Source organism: Tamandua tetradactyla, chromosome 1, assembly GCF_023851605.1.
Source record: "Tamandua tetradactyla isolate mTamTet1 chromosome 1, mTamTet1.pri, whole genome shotgun sequence".
NCBI lineage: Eukaryota > Metazoa > Chordata > Mammalia > Pilosa > Myrmecophagidae > Tamandua > Tamandua tetradactyla.
This window is the reverse complement of record NC_135327.1, coordinates 135,125,258-135,149,185: the sequence shown is the minus strand read 5'-3', so window position 1 is coordinate 135,149,185 and position 23,928 is coordinate 135,125,258. Positions and strand designations below refer to the sequence as shown.

General features: G+C 36.4%; 1 long non-coding RNA gene across 1 annotated transcript; it reads right to left on the bottom strand.

The window, feature by feature from the left end:
- Positions 1-667: 667 nt before the first annotated feature.
- Positions 668-22,162, bottom strand: LOC143686567 (uncharacterized). The gene is made up of 3 exons (XR_013177255.1): positions 21,650-22,162; positions 17,276-17,326; positions 668-1,119 (listed from the first exon to the last, which is right to left on the bottom strand). It is a non-coding gene; the product is annotated as an uncharacterized LOC143686567 (long non-coding RNA).
- Positions 22,163-23,928: the final 1,766 nt, after the last annotated feature.

The window sequence follows — 23,928 nt, the reverse complement described above, 5'->3', positions numbered from 1 at the left end:
GGTACAATTCGTTATATCACGTTTCAATCAATGTGAATGAACATCATTGCCAAGAACTGTATGGCTAGGTAACCCTTATGGGGAGCAGCTATAAGTAAATGTGTGTTTATTGCTGGCATTTCTATTTCTTTGGTTAATTTCAGTCATATATTTATTTCTACCAGTGTATACCAGCCTTAATAAGCATCCACAGGAGATAAGTATATGAATTTCAAAATGTCTATATCACAAACTAAATAATTCCCCAAATCTTCCCTCACAATCTTCTCAAAGTTGTTATCGCATGATTGTTTAGAATTCAACTTTAAACAAAGAATTAGTTAATACACATGCTGATGGTTTTTTCTGTATTTATAATAAATGGTCCAAGTTGGAAATCTCCATCACATATAAGGCCAAAGGCTAAATTATTTTAAGGACAATCACTATCCCTTACTCATATTTATATTCCCCTCAAGGCTACTCACAGTTCTCTCCACACACTAAACACTCAGTTCATTTGTCAAATAAATGCATGTGTGCATAATATTAATTTTCTTGAAAATTTATCCTACTTTTGAGTTTCCAGTTGTGAATGCTACATTCAGCTTTCAATATCTACCATTAGAGTTCAAAGTAACTTGCTCATTTCTATGTTTTGAGTCAATTGAGAAAGAAAAAAGCAGCCTTTGACATCTGGAAGCAGGTCTGACAGTAGCAGCTAAGCCTCACGCTCAGGAGCTGGCCTGAGCTCAAATAGGCCGCGCTGTTCTGCTGAACATAGACAAGCGCACAGAACATCATCAGACAAGGTCATTCTGAGATCATGATAAAGTGAGACAAAACAAGGCCATTTCATAACTTTATCTAAGCAAAAAGCAGTTGTCACTGTGTCACCCACAAATTATCAAACAGCTCCATCTCTCAGAAAAAATGAGTGACTGCTGCTTTTGTACCAATCCCATCTTTCTTCTGATTCTAGTCTGCTCTTCCTTTAGAGATTTATTGAGATGCCCAATCTTAAAAATGATCCTTACTTCTTTTTTCTGGAAGCACTTCTAAATCAGATGTGTCCCAGATTGTCTGGAGACTAAAGCTGTCTAATAGCACTTCTCTGCTGTCTTTTGAAAGTTTTCAGACCTACAGAAAAGTTGAGAGAATAGAGCATGAGCAACCAGGAACTCCCCATCTAGAGTCAAGTGTTGTCAGTATTCCACAACGTTTGATTATCTGCGTGTGTGGACATAATATATTTTTATAGGCTAATATTTTGAGAGTTATGCATGTCCTGTTCTCAAACAACTTTTTGCCCAGTGATTTTATCATTGACTGATGATTCTTGCATGATTTATATTGGGCAATGGAAGATATTTATTTTACTCATTCCATGATTCCTCTTATATTTATAAAGTGGCATTTCCTCCTTTCCTTCTCTTTCTCTCTCTCATCACTGAAGATACTTAGATAATTTTTAAGCTAATGTATCTTATGGACTCCTTAAGTCAAACACTGTATTCTTTTGAATCTCACTAGTCTTAGAGAATTTTATTACTTATAGGCATGATAAGCCATACCAGGTTCACCCTGTACATTTCCCGCACAAATGATTCCTCTAAATATGGTGTCAGGCATTTCTACATGGAAAGGTATCACTGGTTCCTTTTAATGTTAAATAGAACTTGGAATCCAGCATCCGGGTGCTATGTGCATTCATTGTTTCTGGAAATGGCTGCTAGGTTATTTTCAACCATTTTTCTTTTCTATAAATTTCTTTAAAGTGTGGCATTAGTTTTATCCTACATTTTTTATATGAAATATTTTTATTATATCCAGTTTAAAATATTTTATAAATTTCCATTGTGACTACTTTTTTGAGGCATTCATTGTTGTGTTAGTTTGTAAGCTGCCAGAATGAGATATACCAGAAACTAGAAGGGCTTTTATTAAGGGGAATTTTATAACTTGCAAGTTCACAGTTCTAAGGAAGTGAAAGTGTCCGTGTTAAGGTGCCAGCTAAGGTTACCTTCACTCAAGAAAGGCCAACGGGTCTGGAACAGCTCCGTCCTGGACTTCATTGTCTTTAGCCTCTGTTCCTGTGGGGGCTGCTCACATGACTTCTCCAGGACTGGCTTTCATCTCTTGACTTCCCTTGGCTCTCTCCAGGTTCCGGCTTGCTTAACATTTCACGGCAATGTTTGCTAGCCTCCAAGCATCTCCAAACACGTGTGTCTCTGTTCTCCACACGCAACTGTGTCAGCTCTGCTGTGAAGTTTCTGCCGGCTCTGAGGCGTCTGTCATTTCTGGCTCTCTCCAAAATGTTTCCTCTTTTAAAGATTTCAGTGAAATATCAAGAACCCCCTGGACTGGGTGGAGTCACATCTCCATCTAATCAAAAGATCATACCTACAATTGGGTGTTTCACATCTCCATGTAGATAATCGAAAGTTTCCAATCTACAATATCAAATCAGGATTAAAAGAATCTTGTGTTCCCACAAGATTGGATTAGGATTAAAGCATGGCTTTTCTGTGGTACATAACACTTTCAAACTGGCAAAGGTATATTTCCAGAAGAACTGTAAGCAGGGACCCAAACAGACATTTTCACAACAATGTTCATAGTGCCTTATTCATAATTTTCAAAAGATGGAAGCAGCCCAAGTGTCCTGTCAATCAATGAATGATTAGACAAAATGTGGTATATATACAGTGGACTATTATTTAGTTGTAACAAGGACTGAAGTCCTAATGCATGCGACAACATGGATGAATCTTGAGAACATTATGTTGAGTGAAACAAGCCAGACACAAAAGGACAGATATTGTGTGAGCTCACTGACAGGAACTAATTGTAATATGCAAACTCATAGAGTTAGAATCTAGAATATAGGTTAGCAGGGGATAAAGTGAAGGTGGAGAATTGGGAGCTGATGCTTAATTTGTACAGAATATCTACTTAGATTCATTTTAATTGTTTGGAAATGAATAGTAGTGATGGTGGCACAGTATTGTGAGTGTAATTAACATCACTGAGCCATGTATGTGAATGTGGTTGAAAGAGGAAGTTTGGGATCGTGTATGCTACTAGAGAGAAAGAAGACAAAACATGGGTTTTGTGTATAACATGGTAAGCCCTGTTTTTGATGATGTGGTTTATAGTGCAAATATAAGAATGTTCTTTCATGAATTATAAGAAATGTATAACACTGTTACAAGATAATAATTGTGTGGTATATGGGAAAAATACCTAATGTAAACTATGGATTATAATTAATAGTAATATATCAATATTCTTTCATTAACTGTAAAAAGGTATCACACTAATACAAACTGTCAACAATAGGAGTGTGTCTGTTTGAATCTGTTGTGTACCCAAGAGAAGCCATGTTCTCTAATTCTTATTCAATATTGCTGGTTGGGATTTTTTTTTTTTAATTGTTTCCATGGAGATGTGACCCATCCAATTGTGGATGGTAACTTTTGCTTAGATGGTTTCCATGGAGATGTGTCTCTACCCATTCAAGGTGGGTTTCTTACTGGAGGCCTTTAAAAGGGAACCATTTTGGAAAAAGCTTTAGAGCCAAGAAAGCCAACAGAGTTCACACAGCCAGAGATCTATGGAGATGCAGAAGAACACCTCTGGGTAACCCTTATGAAACGAGAATCCAGGAGAGAAAGGTAGCAGATGCCACCATGTGCCTTTCCAGCTGACAGAGGTGTTTTGGACCCATTGGCTTTTCTTGAATCAAGGTGTCTTTCCCTGGATGCCTTAGTTTGGACATTTCCATGGCCTTTGAATTGAAAACTTGCAACTTAAAAAATACCCCTTTTTAAAAGCCATTCCATTTCTGGTATATTGCATCCCTGTAGCTTTTACAAACTAAACGAAGAGGGGTATATCGGCGTATGGTAGTTTCTACATGACTTTTATGCAAACCTACAACTTCTCTAATTAAAAAATTACAATAATTTAAAAAATTATGCTAACTCAAAGAAAGCAGACACAAAATACTATACTTTGTAGCATTCCAATTTAAATATAAATAAATTTGTAGGATCAGATTAGTGGCTATGTTGAGCTGTGGAAGGATAGAGGGATTGAGAGGTGATTGTTAAGAGAGTATGGAGTAATGAAAATGTTCTAAAATTGATTATGGTGATGAATATACCATATTAAAAGCCATTAATTGCACTTAGGATGGATTGTATGGTATGTGAATATATGGTAATAAAACTGCTTTAAAAAAATCCACTTTGACAATCTTTGTTAATTGGAGTGTCTAGCCTATTTACATGTACTTTATATTGCTATATTTGAGTTCAAAACTGCTATATTAGTCTCTCCATTCGATTGTCTATGTGTTCTGTGCTGCCTTTCCCCCTCATTCTTGCCTTCTTTTAGATGAAGTATTTCTTATTGCTTTATATTGTCCGCTTTGTTAGCCTTATTAGATCATTTTCCTATGAGCAGGTACTTAACACATGCCTTTGAAACAATTACTGAAACAACAGTACATATAAGGACAGCAGGAATTTGGAAGACTAGTGAGTTGGGAGGTTTTAAATAAGAAGAACTGGTAGAACAGCTTAACAGAAGGCTGTCTGTAAGAGGAATTCAGATTCTTTGAATCTGAGCACTGATTCGTAGAAGTGAGACGTTTAAACCATCCATGAATAAGAGTCAAACTTAAAACCTTAAAAAAAAAAAAAGCAGTGGAGAAGAAATTGATTTTGAACCATGAGGGAACTTGGTTCAAGAATAATGTTGTGGACTCCCTCCCTCCTTCCCGGGCCGGCTGAGAGTCTCGGAGAGGCAAGTTTCCCAAGCCGAGGCGGCCGGCGCCCCTCTTTTGCGGGTGGCTTCGAGTCTCGGCTTTGAGTCCGTGGCTATGAGTCTCGGATCAGAGGGCTATCCAAGCCGCGGTGGCCCCCCCCCCCCGCAGGCGGCTTCCTGGTCCGGTGGGGAATTCCCCAGGCCGCAGCGGCCGGTGACCGACGCCCCTCCCCTGCGGGCGACTTCCTGGTCCGGTGGCGAATTCCCCGGGCCCGCTGCGGCGGGCGACTAGCCACAGGGTCCCCTCAAGCCGCGGCGGCTGACGCCCCCACCACGTGCAGCCCCTGAACCAACGGAGAGAATTGGATCGGAAATCCCCAGGCCGCAGAGATCGGTGACCGGGGGTAATCCATTCCAAACACGTGAGACAAACGTGTGCCACGAGCGCCACCTACTGGGCAGGATAGGAAAAACAGAACCCAGAGATTTCACAGAAAAATCTTACAAACTTGTTGGGTCCGATACCCAGAGAAATATGACTAAATGCCCAGATGCCAGCAGCAGAAGATAACGGTCCATGCTCAGAAGATTGAGAATATGGCCCAATCAAAGGACCAAACCAATAGTTCAAATGAGATACAAGAGCTGAGACAACTAATGCTGAATATACGAAGAGAAATGGAAAACCTCTTCAAAAATGAAATCGATAAATTGAGGGAGGACATGAAGAAGACATGGGCTGAACATAAAGAAGAAATAGAAAAACTGAAAAAACAAATCGCAGAACTTATGGAAGTGAAGGATAAAGTAGAAAAGATGGAAAAAACAATGGATACCTACAATGATAGATTTAAAGAGACAGAAGATAGAATTAGTGATTTGGAGGATGGAACATCTGAATTCCAAAAAGAAACAGAAACTATCGGGAAAAGAATGGAAAAATTTGAACAGGGTATCAGGGAAATCAAGGACAATATGAACCACACAAATATATGTGTTGTGGGTGTCCCAGAAGGAGAAGAGAAGGGAAAAGGAGGAGAAAAACTAATGGAAGAAATTATCACTGAAAATTTCCCAACTCTTATGAAAGACCTAAAATTACAGATCCAAGAAGTGCAGCGCACCCCAAAGAGATTAGACCCAAATAGGCGTTCTCCAAGACACTTACTAGTTAGAATGTCAGAGGTCAAAGAGAAAGAGAGGATCTTGAAAGCAGCAAGAGAAAAACAATCCATCACATACAAGGGAAACCCAATAAGACTATGTGTAGATTTCTCAACAGAAACCATGGAAGCTAGAAGACAGTGAGATGATATATTTAAGTTACTAAAAGAGAAAAACTGCCAACCAAGACTCCTATATCCAGCAAAATTATCCTTCAAAAATGAGGGAGAAATTAAAACATTCTCAGACAAAAAGTCACTGAGAGAATTTGTGACCAAGAGACCAGCTCTGCAAGAAATACTAAAGGGAGCACTAGAGTCAGATACAAAAAGACAGAAGAGAGAGGTATGGAGAAGAGTGTAGAAAGAAGGAAAATCAGATATGATATATATAATACAAAAGACAAAATGTTAGAGGAAAATATTATCCAAACAGTAATAACACTAAATGTCAATGGACTGAATTCCCCAATCAAAAGACATAGACTGGCAGAATGAATTAAAAAACAGGATCCTTCTATATGCTGTCTACAGGAAACACATCTTAGACCCAAAGATAAACATAGGTTGAAAGTGAAAGGTTGGGAAAAGATATTTCATGCAAATAACAACCAGAAAATAGCAGGAGTGGCTATACTAATATCCAACAAGTTAGACTTCAAATGTAAAACAGTTAAAAGAGACAAAGAAGGACACTATATACTAATAAAAGGAACAATTAAACAAGAAGACATAACAATCATAAATATTTACACACCGAACCAGAATGCCCCAAAATACATGAGGAATACACTGCAAACACTGAAAAGGGAAATAGACACAAATACCATAATAGTTGGAGACTTCAATTCACCACTCTCATCAATGGACAGAACATCTAGACAGAGGATCAACAAAGAAATATAGAATCTGAATATTACTATAAATGAGCTAGACTTAACAGACATTTATAGGACATTACATCCCACAACAGCAGGATACACCTTTTTCTCAAGTGCTCATGGATCATTCTCAAAGATAGACCATATGCTGGGTCACAAAGCAAGTCTTAACAAATTTAAAAAGATTGAAATCATACACAACACTTTCTCGGATCATAAAGGAATGAAGTTGGAAATCAATAATAGGCGGAGTGCCAGAAAATTCACAAATACGTGGAGGCTCAACAACACACTCCTAAACAACGAGTGGGTCAAAGAAGAAATTGCTAGAGAAATTAGCAAATACCTCGAGGCGAATGAAAATGAAAACACAACACATCAAAACTTATGGGACACAGCAAAGGCAGTGCTAAGAGGGAAATTTATTGCCCTAAATGCCTATATCAGAAAAGAAGAAAAGGCAAAAATGCAAGAATTAACTGTCCACTTGGAAGAACTGGAGAAAGAACAGCAAACTAATCCCAAAGCAAGCAAAAAGGAAAGAAATAACAAAGATTAGAGCACAAATAAATGAAACTGAAAGCATGAAAACAATAGAGAAAATCAATAAGGCCAGAAGTTGGTTCTATGAGAAAATCAATAAGATTGATGGGCCCTTAGCAAGATTGACAAGAAGAAGAAGAGAGAGGATGCAAATAAATAAGATCAGAAATGGAAGAGGAGACATAACTACTGACCTCACAGAAATAAAGGAGGTAATAACAGGATACTATGAACAACTTTATGCTAATAAATACAACAATTTAGAGGAAATGGACGGGTTCCTGGAAAGACATGAACAACCAACTTTGACTCAAGAAGACATAGATGACCTCAACAAACCAATCACAAGTAAAGAAATTGAATCAGTCATTCAAAAGCTTCCTAAAAAGAAAAGTCCAGGACCAGATGACTTCACATCTGAATTCTATCAAACATGCCAGAAAGAATTAGTACCAACTCTCCTCAAACTCTTCAAAAAAATTGAAGCGGAGGGAAAACTACCTAATTCATTCTATGAAGCCAACATCACCCTCATACCAAATCCAGGCAAAGATATTACAAAAAAAGAAAACTACAGGCCAATCTCTCTAATGAATATAGATGCAAAAATCCTCAATAAAATTCTAGCAAATCATATCCAACAACACATTAAAAGAATTATACATCATGATCAAGTAGGATTCATCCCAGGTATGCAAGGATGTTTCAACATAAGAAAATCAATTAATGTAATACACCATATCAACAAATCAAAGCAGAAAAATCACATGATCATCTCAATTGATGCAGAGAAGGCATTTGACAAGATTCACCATCCTTTCCTGTTGAAAAACACTTCAAAGGATAAGAATACAAGGGAACTTCCTTAAAATGATAGAGGGAATATATGAAAAACCCACAGCTAATATCATCCTCAATGGGGAAAAATTGAAAACTTTCCCCCTAAGATCAGGAAAAAGACAAGGATGTCCACTATCACCACTATTATTCAACATTGTGTTGGAGGTTCTAGCCAGAGCAATTAGACAAGAAAAAGAAATACAAGGCATCAAAATTGGAAAGGAAGAAGTAAAACTATCACTGTTTGCAGACGATATGATACTATACATCGAAAACCCTGAAAAATCCACAACAAAACTACTAGAGCTAATAAATGAGTACAGCAAAGTAGCAGGTTACAAGATCAACATTCAAAAATCTGTAGCATTTCTATACACTAGTAATGAACAAGCTGAGGGGGAATCAAGAAACGAATCCCATTTACAATTGCAACTAAAAGAATAAAATACGTAGGAATAAATTTAACTAAAGAGACAAAAAAACCTATATAAGAAAACTACAAAAAACTGCTAAAAGAAATCACAGAAGACCTAAATAGATGGAAGGGCATACCATGTTCATGGATTGGAAGACTAAATATAGTTAAGATGTCAATCCTACCTAAACTGATTTACAGATTCAATGCAATAGCAATCAAAATCCCAACAACTTATTTTTCAGAAATAGAAAAACCAATAAGCAAATTTATCTGGAAGGGCAGGGTGCCCCGAATTGCTAAAAACATCTTGAGGAAAAAAAACGAAGCTGGAGGTCTAGCGATGCTGGACTTTAAGGCATATTATGAAGCCACAGTGGTCAAAACAGCATGGTATTGGCATAAAGATAGATATATCGACCAATGGAATCGAATAGAGTGCTCAGATATAGACCCTCTCATCTATGGACATTTGATCTTTGATAAGGCAGTCAAGCCAACCCACCTGGGACAGAACAGTCTCTTCAATAAATGGTGCCTAGAGAACTGGATATCCATATGCAAAAGAATGAAAGAAGACCCATATCTCACACCCTACACAAAAGTTAACTCAAAATGGATCAAAAATCTAAACATTAGGTCTAAGACCATAGAACAGTTAGAGGAAAATGTAGGGAGATATCTTATGAATCTTACAATTGGAGGCGGTTTTATGGACCTTACACCTAAAGCAAGAGCACTGAAGAAGGAAATAAATAAATGGGAACTCCTCAAAATTAAACACTTTTGTGCATCAAAGAACTTCATCAAGAAAGTAGAAAGACAGCCTACACAATGGGAATCAATATTTGGAAACGACATATCAGATAAAGGTCTAGTATCCAGAATTTATAAAGAGATTGTTCAACTCAATAACAAAAAGACAGCCAACCCAATTACAAAATGGGAAAAAGACTTGAATAGACACCTCTCAGAGGAGGAAATACAAATGGCCAAAAGGCACATGAAGAGATGCTCAATGTCCCTGGCCGTTAGAGAAATGCAAATCAAAGCCACAATGAGATATCATCTCACACCCACCAGAATGGCCATTATCAACAAAACAGAAAATGACAAGTGCTGGAGAGGATGCGGTGAAAGAGGCACACTTATCCACTGTTGGTGGGAATGTCAAATGGTGCAACCACTGTGGAAGGCAGTTTGGCGGTTCCTCAAAAAGCTGAATATAGAATTGCCATACGACCCAGCAATACCATTGCTGGGAATCTACTCAAAGGAATTAAGGGCAAAAACTCAAACGGACATTTGCACACCAATGTTTATAGCAGCCTTATTTACAGTTGCAAAGAGATGGAAACAGCCAAAATGTCCATCAACAGACGAGTGGCTAAACAAACTGTGGTATATACATACGATGGAATATTATGCAGCTTTAAGGAGGATAAACTTATGAAGCATGTAATAACATGGATGGACCTAGAGAACATTATGCTGAGTGAGTCTAGCCAAAAGCTAAAAGACAAATACTGTATGGTCCCAATGATGTGAATCGACACTTGAGAATAAACTTGGAATATGTCATTGGTAACAGAGTTCAGCAGGAGTTAGAAACAGGGTAAGATAATGGGTAATTGGAGCTGATGGAATACAGAGTGTGCAATAGGACTAGATACAAAAACTCAAAAATGGACAGCACAATAATACCTAATTGTAAAGTAATCATGTTAAAATACTGAATGAAGCTGCATCCGAGCTATAGGTTTTTGTTTTGTTTTGTTTTGTTTTGTTTTGTTTTGTTCTTATTATTATTACTTTTATTTTTTTTCTCTATATTAACATTCTATATCTTTTTCGGTTATGTTGCTAGTTCTTCTAAACCAATGCAAATGTACTAAGAAACGATGATCATGCATCTATGTGATGATGTTAAGAATTACTGATTGCATATGTAGAATGGTATGATTTCTAAAAAAAAAAAAAATGGACAGCAGAATACTACCTAATTGTAATGTAATTATGTTAAAACACTGAATGAAGCTGCATCTGAGCTATAGTTTTTTTTTCTTATATGGTAATGGAATAACACAAGGTTTGCTGAGTGTCAGATTTTGGAGACCCTTCAATGTTAAGCTTTAATCTTTCAGAAATCTTTGTAGGTTCTGATATACTGGAACCCTTGTTTTTTAAAATTTTAATCTGACGTATAATTGGCAGGTGGAAAAAGTTTTTAAAAAGATACTGATTCAAGTATTGAGATAAGGGCAAGAACTAAGGAAGTGCAATGAAAAGGAAAAAAAGGGGTAGTTAGAGTGTGAGCTCCCTGAAGGCTGGGTTTGTGTCTTACTTTCTTGGAAACACCTAAGAGAGTGTGTAACACTATTGTCAACTGAATATATACAATTTTCATATGGAAAGGAACCATTTAGGAAAAACGTTCAACCTAATTGTAAATCTTCCAAATTTTGAAATTACATCTGACAACTTTTTTTTCCTGATTCAATGCTAGAGAGATGATTGCTGTTGCCCTTGAAAGGGTCATTTTTGTATAGGGTCGGACTTAATTTACATCGCAAGAGATTGAGGCGGATTAATAGTCTAGGAGATAATTGCATTATGAAGCTGTTTAAATTAACTGATTATAGTTGACACATTAGGGGCTCGTACGCTGCCTTTATTGAAAATTGTCTTCCACAGGAATCTGGCTTCCTGGTGATGGGATGGACACATGACACAAATTGACCAATCAGATCTTGCACAGGGGAATTTGAAAGGATTATGTACTCTAGAAAAGCCATGCTTTAAACCTGACCCAATTTTGTAAAAGCAACCTTTCTTTAATCCTGATCCAATAATGCAGTCAGGAAATTTGATTAGATTATCTCCACAGAGATGTGACTCACCCAATTATGGTTATTATCCTTGATTTGAGGGACACGTGGCTCCACCCATTCCAGATGTGTCTTAGTTTGCTGGAATCCTTTAAAAGAGGAAGCATTTTGGAGAGAGAGAGACAGAGTCGCAAGAGAGCCATGAGAGCTGCAAAGCCCACACAGCCAGAGACCTTTGGAGATGAAGAAGGAAAACTTCCCTGAGAGAGCTCCATGAAACAAGAGGCCTGGAGAGAAGGCTAGCAGACATCGCCATATTCGCACTGTGCCTTTCCAGTTGAGCAAGAAGCCCTGAATTTCATCAGCTTTTATTGAGTGAAGGTAACCACTTGTTGGTGCCTTAATTTGGACATTTTTATAGACTTGCTTTAATTGGAACATTTTCATGATCTTAGAACTGTGAACTAGCAACTTATTAAATTCCCCCTTTTAAAAGCCATTCCATTTCTGGTATACTGCATTCCAGTAGCTAGCAAACCAGAACAGTCCCTTAAAAGAAGTATTCCTGAGAACTTTGTAAAGATAGGGAGGCGCAGGTTAGCTATTTTCTACCCTGTGCCTGGGTACATGGAAATGCAGAGGGAGCAAGATGAGAGGTTCCGTAATTTCAAGGAGAGTGAGAGACTGAGAAAGTGACCAACTGCCTTGCCTTCTGGTAGTGTTCTACTTCTTGGTTTCAGGATCTTCTGAGCCTCCATTGAATACCTTGCTGTTTGATAGCCTTCAATTATTACAATAAAGGCTAACTCTCATTTTCTATTACCACCTTATTTTGCCTGGCTACTACTAGAAATATCACTCAATGGATTGGCTTAAGGAACAAGCAGTTACTAGGTTATAGTTTTGAAGCTAGAAGAAGTCCAAAATCAAAATGCCGTCAAGACTTATTTTCTCCCAGAATCTGTAGCATTCTGGTGCTGGCTGCTGGCAAGTCTTAGGGGTTCCTTGGCTTGTATCTCTGCCTCCTTTCACATGCAATCTCTCCTTGCATCAGCTCATCAGCTTTCTGCTGACTTTGGGAATCAGACTCCTACTTGTGGCTTTTATTCTGGTTGCTGGCTTAAGTTTCTTCTCTTTATAATGCCTCCAATAATATGCATTAATACCCACCCTCATTCAGTTGGACCACACCTTAAATAAAAATAGCCTCTTTAAAAGGTCCTTGTTGTGGTCCGGTTCATGTGTCAACTTGGCCAGGTGGTGGTGCTTGGTTGTCTGAGCAGTTCCTGGCCTGTCTGTTGCTTTGAGGACATTTCTGGACTTAAATCATGATAATGTTGTCTACATCCACAGTTGATTGCATTTGCTAGCTGCTGGAATGCAATTTACCAGAAATGGAATGGCTTTTAAAAGGGGGAATTTAATAAGCTGCATTTGCAATCATCTAAGCGGAGTGTCTTTTGCAATGGACGATGCTTAATCTAATCAACGGAAGGCTTTTAAGGAGAATTCAGAAGAGACAATCACTCTTCCTTCTTCAGCCAGCCAGCCTCTCCTAAGAGTTCATTGAAACCTTCATTGGAGCTGCCAGCTTGTGGTTTGCCCTGCAGATCTTGGATTTTTACATCCCCACAGTTGCCCAGCCAGCCTTTCCTGAGAGTTTGTTGAAGACCTTCATTGGAGTTTGATTTTGGACTCTACTTCCCCATGGTTACATGAGACATTTTTATAAATTTTATGTTTAAAATTAAGAATAGAATCTCCTTCGTATGTATATACCACAGTTTGTTTAGCCACTCTTCTGTTGATGGAGATTTTGGCTGTTTCCATCTCTTTGCAATTGTAAATGACGCTGCTATAAACATTGGTGTGCAAATGTCCGTTTGAGTTTTTGCCCTTAATTCCTTTGAGTAGATTCCCAGCAATGGTATTGCTGGGTCGTATGGCAATTCTATATTCAGCTTTTTGAGGAACCGCCAAACTGCCTTCCACAGTGGTTGCACCATTTGACATTCCCACCAACAGTGGATAAGTGTGCCTCTTTCACCGCATCCTCTCCAGCACTTGTCATTTTCTGTTTTGTTGATAATGGCCATTCTGGTGGGTGTGAGATGATATCTCATTGTGGTTTTGATTTGCATTTCTCTAATGGCCAGGGACATTGAGCATCTCTTCATGTGCCTTTTGGCCATTTGTATTTCCTCCTCTGAGAGGTGTCTATTCAAGTCTTTTTCCCATTTTGTAATTGGGTTGGCTGTCTTTTTGTTGTTGAGTTGAACAATCTCTTTATAAATTCTGGATACTAGACCTTTATCTGATATGTCATTTCCAAATATTGTCTCCCATTGTGTAGGCTGTCTTTCTACTTTCTTGATGAAGTTCTTTGATGCACAAAAGTGTTTAATTTTGAGGAGCTCCCATTTATTTATTTATTTCTTCAGTGCTCTTGCTATGAACCATGTAATAACATGGATGGACCTAGAGAATATTATGCTGAGTGAATCCAGCCAAAAACTAAAGGACAAATACTGTATGGTCCCACTGATGTGAACGGACATTCGAGAATAAACTTGAAATATGTCATTGGTAACAGAGTTCAGCAGAAGTTAGAAACAGGGTAAGACAATGGGTAATTGAAGCTGAAGGGATACAGACTGTGCAACAGGACTAGATACAAAAACTCAAAAATGGACAGCACAATAATACCTAATTGTAAAGTAATCATGTTAAAACACTGAATGAAGCTGCATCTGAGCTATAGGGTTTTTTTTTGTTTTTGTTTGCTTGTTTGTTTGTTTGTTGTTGTTGTTTTTTACTATTATTACTACTTTTATTTCTTTTCTTTATATTAACATTTTATATCTTTTTCTGTTGTGTTGCTAGTTCCTCTAAACCGATGCAAATGTACTAAGAAACAATGATCATGCATCTATGTGATGATGTTAAGAATTACTGAGTGCATATGTAGAACGGTATGATTTCTAAATGTTGTGTTAATTTCTTTTTTTTTCTTTCCGTTAATAAAAAATAAAATAAAATAAAATAAAATAAAAGAATAGAATCTCCTGCTGATTCTGTTTCTCTAGAGAACCCTAGCTAGTACAGTCTTATTACCATGGGTTCATAGGGACCTGTATTAAAATTAAGAACATATCTATGTTGGAGTAAATTACTCAATCTAGCAAAGTTACAGATATTCAATCTATTACACCAACTACAGAAGGTTTTCATCAAAATTGTGAAATGTGTTGAACATGCATAGTAAAAATGTCAGAATAGCTTGGCAGCTCACCTCTTCACAGAAGCCTTACTGACAATCATATATAAATTAATCCTCATCCCCTCAAGTCATTCCCGATAGTGTTATTCTGCTTTTCAGAACTTATCACCATATGAAATTATTTTTTCTGTTAACTCTTCTTGATTATTACCTGCCTTCTCCCTCCCAAGGAAATGACAACTCTGTGAGATCAGAACCTTTATTGGCATTATTCTTGACCTTTGTATCCTTAGTGTCTAGAGAAATTCCAAGCACACAGTATTTAATATACTTGTTAAAGAAATAAATAAAAGAATTCATTCCATGGTTGGTGATTAGGAGAACCAGGGCAGAAACACGAAGGGGATAGAGTTAAAAGTATTGTGTGGAAGTGTGTGAAGTGATGGGTTCCAAGAGAATAGGGAATGAGTAAAGCTACAAAGGGTCTGAAAGTTTGTGAATAATCAAGGATTTTCAGGTAAAGACGAAGTAAAAAAAAAAGTGAAAGTAACCAAAGTTAGGAAGAAAGTGCCAGAAGGTTGTTTCAGTTTGCTAAAGCTACTGGAATGCAATATACCAGTAGTAAGTTAACTTTTTCAAAGGGGATTCATTAAGTTATAAATTTACAGTTCTAAGGCCATGAAAATGTTCTAATAAAGGTATCAACAGGGTGATAACCTGGACTCTGTAGAAACGCTGCTGGCATTTTGGACACCTCTGTCCACTGGGAAGGCACATGGCTGGCATCTGCTGGTCTTTGCTCCTAGTACTGTTGCTTTCAGCTTCTTATTCCAGTGGCCTTCTCTCTGTGTTCTTCAGGTCTTCTCTTAGCATCTCTGGGCTTTTCTTTCTCTAAGTGCCTCTGGACCCTCCTTAGCTTCTCTAGGTTAAATTCTGGATTTCATCTTTTAACTTCCCTTAGCTCTTTCCAGTTTCTGGCTCTTTCAATTTCTGTGGATCCTTGCTTTGCATCTATCTCTAAGTGTCTATGCTTTCTCCAAAATGTAGCCCTCTTTAAGGATTCTAATAAGCAGATTTAGATTGACCTTGAATGGGCAGGGTCACATTTCCAATGAAATAACCTGGTCAAAAGGTCCCATCCACAATAGGTCTGCATCCGCAAGATTAGATTAGAAGAATATGGCTTTTCTGGGGTACATATCAGTTTCAAACCGGCACAAATATTAAGAGATTGATAGGGAAAATGATCAGAAAGGGCAAAATTAAACTCGATTAAGGGTTGAGCCCTTTAGGTAATGACAAGATCGTGGCCCAGGTAAGAGTTACTGAAAGTGGATGCGGAGGTAAACCATTCATCCAATGAATGCTATGGTTATCCAGAATCTGAATATCTTATCTCTTCACTCCCTGACCAGTGTCTTTATGCTTTACTACAGTTGTTTGATTAACAAAATTAAGCCACCAGTAATTATTTTTTATTGTGAAAAATAACATATACCAAAAAAAGGAATAAATTTTAAAGCACATGACAACAATTAGTCATAGAACAGATTTCAGAGTTTGGTATGGGTTACAGTTCCACAATTTTAGGTTTTTCCTTCTAACTGCTCCAAGATTCTGGGGACTAAAAGAAATATCAATATAATGATTCAGTAGTCCTATTCATTTGTTAAGTCCCAACTTCTCTGTTATAATTCCACCTTCTTGTTTGATCTTTCTCCAAATTTTTAGGCATATTTGGACTATGCCCATACTAACTTTTTCACATTGGAAAGGGCTGTTGATAATATGGGGTAGGGGGATAGGACTAGTTGATATTCTGGAGAGGCTGGCCCCTCTGGATTTCAGGACTTATCTGGCCTAGGAACCCATCTAGAGGTTCAGGTTTCTGGAAAGTAAACTTGGTACACGAAACTTCTGTAGTCTCTCAAATACAGCCCTATGTGTTCTTTGGCAGGCGTGGTTTTGGTTGGGGTTTGGCAAACCATAGCAACCAGTATTTATTAACTTTGGTATTTCAAAACTTACATACCAGAAAATATATTTACCTCCATCCTTGAAGCCATGGTTAATTAGCAAACATTTATAATGTAAATCTTAAGGAAGCAGACAATGAAGGAATGAAAATATTTGGAATAATAATCCAATACTACAAAATACTATATTTTGTAGTATTAACAATTATTTTTAGTAGTATTGACAATTGCTTTTATTTTTTCCTAGCAAAGAAATCATGATTTCTTCCTACTCATTAAACTGGATTGTACACTTAGTCTTTTGAGAGTTCCCCAAAAAACATGATTTCATAGGATATTTGTTTGTGTGAGTATGTGTATTTTGGGAAAAGTATGTTTGCTAATAAATTTAAGACAGCATGGCTGCATTTTGTATGGCACATAACCTTGGTACTGTGAAATATTGTCATGGTTACCTGCAAAGCAGCAGGATGTATGTGGGTGAGAGATGAGGTTCAAACAGTATAACAGGCTCTTTAACAGAAACCAGAGTGTATGGACAAAGAGAGGAAGGTAGAGGAAGGTAGGAGGAAGTGTGAACAGACCATAGTTTAGCTGGTTTAAAAATAACGCATTGATTAAGTAATTAATTTTCTGTAGTTATGGTCTGATACTTACTGCTTCCAAATGGGTATAGCTCAGGGATTGCTTTCTTTTATGGAAGTAGTCCTACAAAAAATTGAAGAAATCAAGAGTAAAACAATAAATTATAGAAGGAAGAATTATTTAATAAAATGATGATGGTGTTCATTGGAACAAGGCATAGTCCCACTACTTTAGACATTTTGTGATTTTTGAGACACTTAATAATCCAGCTTGCAGCAATAATATATTTACCCAGGATATTTAACCATTTTTGCATTTAAAGTTCTTTGCACTGATAATTTGTTTTTATAAACATTCTCCCCCAAATAAGATTTATTTCTGTAGCTATTAAAAAACCTGCTTATTGCTTAGATTTGTCAAATCTAGTTAGATTTGACTTGTTATAACAATTTACTCATTGTTTATTTTGTTTCTTACTTTTTAGCAGCTTGGTTAAAGGGTGATGTTATCTTATTTTTAAATTCCCTTATGAATCTAAAGGAAAGAGAAAATTACGACAAAGAAATGGTATTTTTTTACCTAGATAATTCAACAATGTATTCAACAACTATCTATCCAGACACATTGCAAGTACCAGCTTAGGTAGTGAACAACACATGATTCGAATTTTTCTCACAAGAATGAGAAAAATGCTGCATGTACAAAACTGACAAGTGTGATGAGGCTTGTTTTAGGTTGAGAAATAAAGGGATTTGGGATTAGGAAAAGAAAGAAATGGCTTTACATTCAAAGTCATTCAAAAAAGAATGACTTTACATTGTTTTTAAAAACAAAACTGTGACACAAACATGATTATTATTTCTGTAAAGAATATGAAAATTGATACAACTATTTTCTAAACATCCTACTTTAATATTAGCATAGAATCAGAAATAATCTGTCACCCCAAAAAAGCATATCTTTCATGAAAATTCTAGATTCTTTCCATCTTGTGAGTACAGTTTAATTTGCTTGATCTTGTAAATAAACTCAGATTAATATCTGAGATATAAGATATATATATATATAAGATATAAGAATATATATATTATATATATATAAGATATAAGAATATATATATTATATATATATAAGATATAAGAATATATATATATTATATATATATAAGATATAAGAAATAAAAAATGATTTTATTTCTTTTCCCATAGGCTTAAAATTGCTGTTTAAAATTACACAGCCTATAAAAACAGGCTAACTAACACAATAAAGTGAAAATGCCACCAAAATTACACAACATAGGATGACACAGGGCCAGATTTATGAAAATATTATTTCCATGAAGTTTAATTAACTTTTTCTGTAATAAATATTTTAGGGCTAATATCTGTGCAGTAAATTGATTCTAAAAATGTATAGGTAAGAAACTGGTAATAAAGGAGACATGGTTTCTCTATTCCCAAAAGGAAAGCGTCAAACTGCAGTTGGACAGTTTTTCTCCAGGGTCCAATTATAACAGAGGCAATTATGTTTTGTGATACATTTATGCCCTTTGCAATTGTCCTATGCACCCATGAAGTAAAGTTCTGTACATGTTTCTGCTGCAATTTACTAATTGTATCCTAAATATTGCTTCATCTATCAGCAACACTTTACCTCCAAAGAAGAAATGGGAACTAATGTAAGATTCCTTAGCTTTTCAAATAATGTCAAATTATAGATATATTAAGGGTGGATTGCTGACTCAGATTAACCAGGGTCTTCAAATAAAGAGCCAATGAAGGTAGATCTTTCAATTGATGGAATGATTTTGTTCTTAAAAATGTTACAACTTCCTTTCTGTTACAATTCCCTCTATTTTAGTAGCACCCCCCCAAAATAAATAAATAATGACTTCTTTTAAAAATAGGAAACTAATTCTGCAAATCTATGATTGCTTTAATGAAAAATAAGAATTTAAGATCTTATCTGAAGCCTATTGACTCAAAATTGGTACCATTGTTGTGAATATGCTATGACCAAAAGTCAGTATATCACTGTACACTAGACAGTCTCTGATTCTCATATTTTCTTATGAGCTTTTGGTTTGACTTTAAAGTGAATTGAACTGTCAGTCTTTTTTTCCTATAAGTAAAACCTGTTTTAATGCCAGTTGGTTTTTCCCTCTCACAGTATAATTTTCCATAATTTATATGGAAAGAGGATTCTCTTTTTGAAAAAATAAAGTTCTTTTTCTTTCTTGTTTAATAATACCAAGTGCTCAAATTCTTGTTTTGTCTTCCCAGAGAATTCATGCAGAAAGTTTTCTGTGATAACCAGAAGAATATCTTTAAACTGATTAATACATATTTTGCAATAGACTTGAAATATTAAATTTAGAGCTGCAAGAACTTAGAAATCCCTATCTCTTAGCTATCCAATTATATAAGGATTTAGTTTGAGGTCCAAAGATATTCATTGGCCAAATGGCACTGTGACTAAAGTCTTCTGATGCCAAGTATGGAATTTTTTATGAGCAGGGAAAAACCCACACTTGAATTGGATATTCTGTTAAATTAAAAATAAAAAAGCAGCAACAATATATCAATGATTCTGGGCCAACAGGGTAGACTGGAAACTTAAATTTATTTCCCTTCTCTCTCTCCAAACCACATTACAATGATAGTGAGTGAATTTTAAAAAATATGTACTACTACACCATAAAGATAACAAAAAGACAGGCTCTTAATGGGCAAGAGAGTTCATCAAATATCTGTAAGACAGAAAGTGGATTGAAGAAGGCCAACAGAGCTGGCTATGGGAGTTCATTTTACAACTGTGACAGAAGAATCGAGGAGGAGTCCAGCTTTGAATGCAGAAATGTCATGCATTTCCAAGCATCAGGTGTTTGACACCTCCTCCCCCACCTCCACCTGCAGAACAGCCTGCAGCCTGTGTGCCCTACATGAATCCTCCTACAGAATCTGGTTTTTCTGAATAAATCAAACACAAGTAAAGGAGCTATAGCGGCTACTGAAACCCAAGTCCAAATCTCTCCTAATTTTGGAACTTAAGGGCCACCCAGTATAAAACCCAATCTCTGCCTCTTTACCCTAAAAGACTGTCATGAGGGAACTTCCAGGGAAGAAAATGGAGTTGGAAGCTCCAGGACTCAGTCCTGACATGAGAACACTATCAGAAAGACAAGAACTGTTGGAAACAATTATTTTGAAACCTCAGAGGAGTGAAGCATCCAGGAGAACAGGAGGAAAAGACTGATACATTATGATAAAGAATTGTAACGTGCTCTCTTTGCATGATGGCTACTGGTGCCTATCCCTCACTCTCATGGCAGCCCCCCATGGGGTTCACGCCCTGGCTAACTTGCTATTGAACAAAGGTGAGGGCATGGCTGATTGCTGATCAAGGCTTTTGATTAGTGAACTCAGATCACTGGGTCCCAGCTCTGAAAGCAGCAATTGTTTCATCTTAAAAATGCTTGAGGAGAGGAAGGAAAGTACAGAGAAAGAACTAAAGGAAATCAGGAAAATAATGAATGAACAATCTGAGAAACTTAGTAGGAGAGAAAGACAGAGATTTGAGGATATATTCTGGCAAAAAAGATGGATTAACTAAGAAAGATAAGCCATTGGATTCAGAAGAGGGTGAATTTAACCAATAATTGTAGTAAAGGGAATTTCCAAAGGCAGCACTCTGTCCAAACTGAAACGGAAGGATGGAAGTCTCCTGGAGGGTACTTTAGGAAAAAAAAATTCCAAAGATGATATGGGAGCAATTGATTTGATATAAAATCAGGATGTGAAAAAAAGTACACAAAACAAGAAAATACAAAAAGGCCCTTAGAAACTTAAGAATCAAGTTTCCTGCACAGGAAAATTTGATCTAATAGGCAGACATAAGCCAAATTAGAGCCAAAAATTATGCTTCAAGAAAATAAAATGAATCCAAGGAGTAGATGGAATGATTAAGATTAAAGATATTGGAGATAATGTGAAGTAAAGAAATGTTGCTTTTTCCATAGAAAGAGAAAAAAGGATGTCATAACCCCAAGAAAAAGCAATTAAAAATATCTTTATAATATGTACATAATCCAAGTATAAAACTAACCAACATGTGGCATTAGTTGAGTCATTCATGTATCCCTTTCTTTATTCATTCACTTATGCCATATTTACCTGCTATTATGTATCAGATATTGTTCCATACAAGGGATAAGCAGCAGTGAACACAGCTATGCTTTGTAGAAAACCTCACTGAAGGAAAAGGTTGACAATAAACCAATGATATGTATAACATAACATAAGTAAAAGTACTTAGTAGAAAACTAAAACACAGTCAAAACACAGGGACAAAGACTATACTCTTAAAAAGGATGGTCAAGAAAGGCTTCCTTTAGGAACTGACATTTGAGCAGACATAAATTAAGTGGGAAGAGAATTATGTACTTACATGGGAGGAAAAAGTTGTTCCAAAAAGTGGAAAGGCCTTGATGCAGCATCCTACATTAATATCAAGAAAACAAGCAGGTCTGGAGATGAGTGAGTGAGACAAATTGTGAAATGCAATGAGGTTAGAGGAAGATTTGGGTGCCAGATCATATGAAGATTTTCAATTTTATTCTATGTAAGACTGGAAGTTCACTAGGAATTCCAGGCTGAGGGGTGACATAACATTGTCTTATTTTCCCAGGGGTGCTGTAACAAATATCTGTTGTTTAAGTCACACATCAGGCTTAAACAACAGATATTTATTCTCTCTCAGTTCTGGAGGGTAGAAGTCCACAAACAAGAACCATGTTCTTTTAAGCATCTAAGACACCAGGGCAGACTTGGATGACAGAAAGCCAGCACAAAATCTTGGTCCATCAGTCTTACAGCTGCAAGGAAGTGAATTCAGCCAAAAGTGCAAATAAGCTAGGAAACATATTCTTTCCCTGTCTAGCCACCAGAGGAGAATGTAGCCCAGCTGATACATTAGAGCCTTATGATGTTACCCAACAAAGGCCAGGGATTCTTTTGCTTGATGATGCACTCAGTAACCAATTCTGAAGTAACTCAATTCCATCAAAGTTCGAAAGAAAGAAAGAATTTATTACTACACATGTAGAGAGCAGATGGCCTCTCAGCCCAAAATCTGTCCTCCTGAGCTGCAGTAATTCTGAGAGTTTTATTAGAGAAAAAGATGGGCAGGGTTTAGGATACTGAGCACAGTGGCCCCAGATAATGTCATTAGTGGTGATCTGATTATTGAGCATGCGCAGATTGAATACATGCTTAGTCACAGAACAAATGTAAGGAAATGGTGAAATGAGGTATAGGTGACTTATAGGTTAGAGTCCAAACACCTGCGCATGTCAGGAGGGCCCACTCTGGGTAGATCCAGTCTCTGTTATCAAGATAACTTTGGACTCTGGATGGGCTAATTCTGGGCTGACCCAAGACCCTTCAATAATGAAAATTAGGGGCTGTCTTTAGTGATCACAAGATTCTAAAGTTGAAAAACTGGATAACTGGGTACAAATGAAGGTTAGTCACAAGGTTTTTACAATCACAGGGGCAGAAGATAAGAGCTATACAATCATTATCAGAGATAAAGGCAGCTGGATTACAATTTAGAGATTTCAGATGTTTCCCTCTGTCTACTCCGATATACCAGAAAGCAAAAAAGGAATATCTATATAATAATTCATTAATCAAAATCATCCCTTAAATATTGATATCTTGGTTACAATGAGGAGCAAAAGATACAGCTACATCATGCCTCATCACTGTCCCATGGAAACTGACAAATAAATGTGTATCTTTTATATTTGCAATGCTAAATTGCTAATTTTGGGGTAAACTGTTACATAGCAATAGAACACTGATATACTTAGTAAAACACAAACACTAAGCAAAACAGTTTATGCAACCTTAAATTTAATTGTATTATCTTATTAAATAAGTGTACATATTTATATGGTAAGACGACTGGAATGAAATACAACAAACAAGTGTTTACTTCAGAAGGCTAACATTATAGGTGATTTTCATAGTCCTATTAGACTTTTATGGATTTCCAAATTTTGTATAATAAAAATTTTAATATAGAAATCATTTTCAATAAAAATGAAAAGCTGATCATTGATTTAAAAAAGAAAACAAATGATTACTTTCACTGAGAAGGTCACCTGGTCTGTGTCCTAGACCCGACTCTGTCTCTAAATGTTGACTGAGTGTTCTTTAGTAATTTGTATCTCTGATGGAGTTGAAACTATTGATTCTTAACATCCTTTTGATGTCTAATATTTGGTGGTTTTATTTTCCTTTTACAGGCCAAAGGACTTCACCACAATTATTTCAACTTAATGACCATTCTGTAGTATCTATAGGTTTTATCTCTTTTGTATTAAAAGTAGAATTACATAGTTCAATAGGCTCACCAATCTTTTGATTGATAGTAATAATAATAGGAATAAATACTATTATTACATAGCATAAATGCATTATATAACTACTATTACTATGAGAAAAACCCCTCCTACTTCCAGGAAACCTCAGTATACCCTAAAGTCTTACTTAAATATTGTCCTCATCTTAAATATATTCTATAGGGGAAATCACATATTAAGACATTTTTTACAGTTGCAGAAACTAAACTCTTTGAATCAGAATGAAGAAAAATTCTGACTATAAAGGTATAGTGCATTTTAAGATGCTTTGAGAAATGGGTTCCTCATAAATTATGTG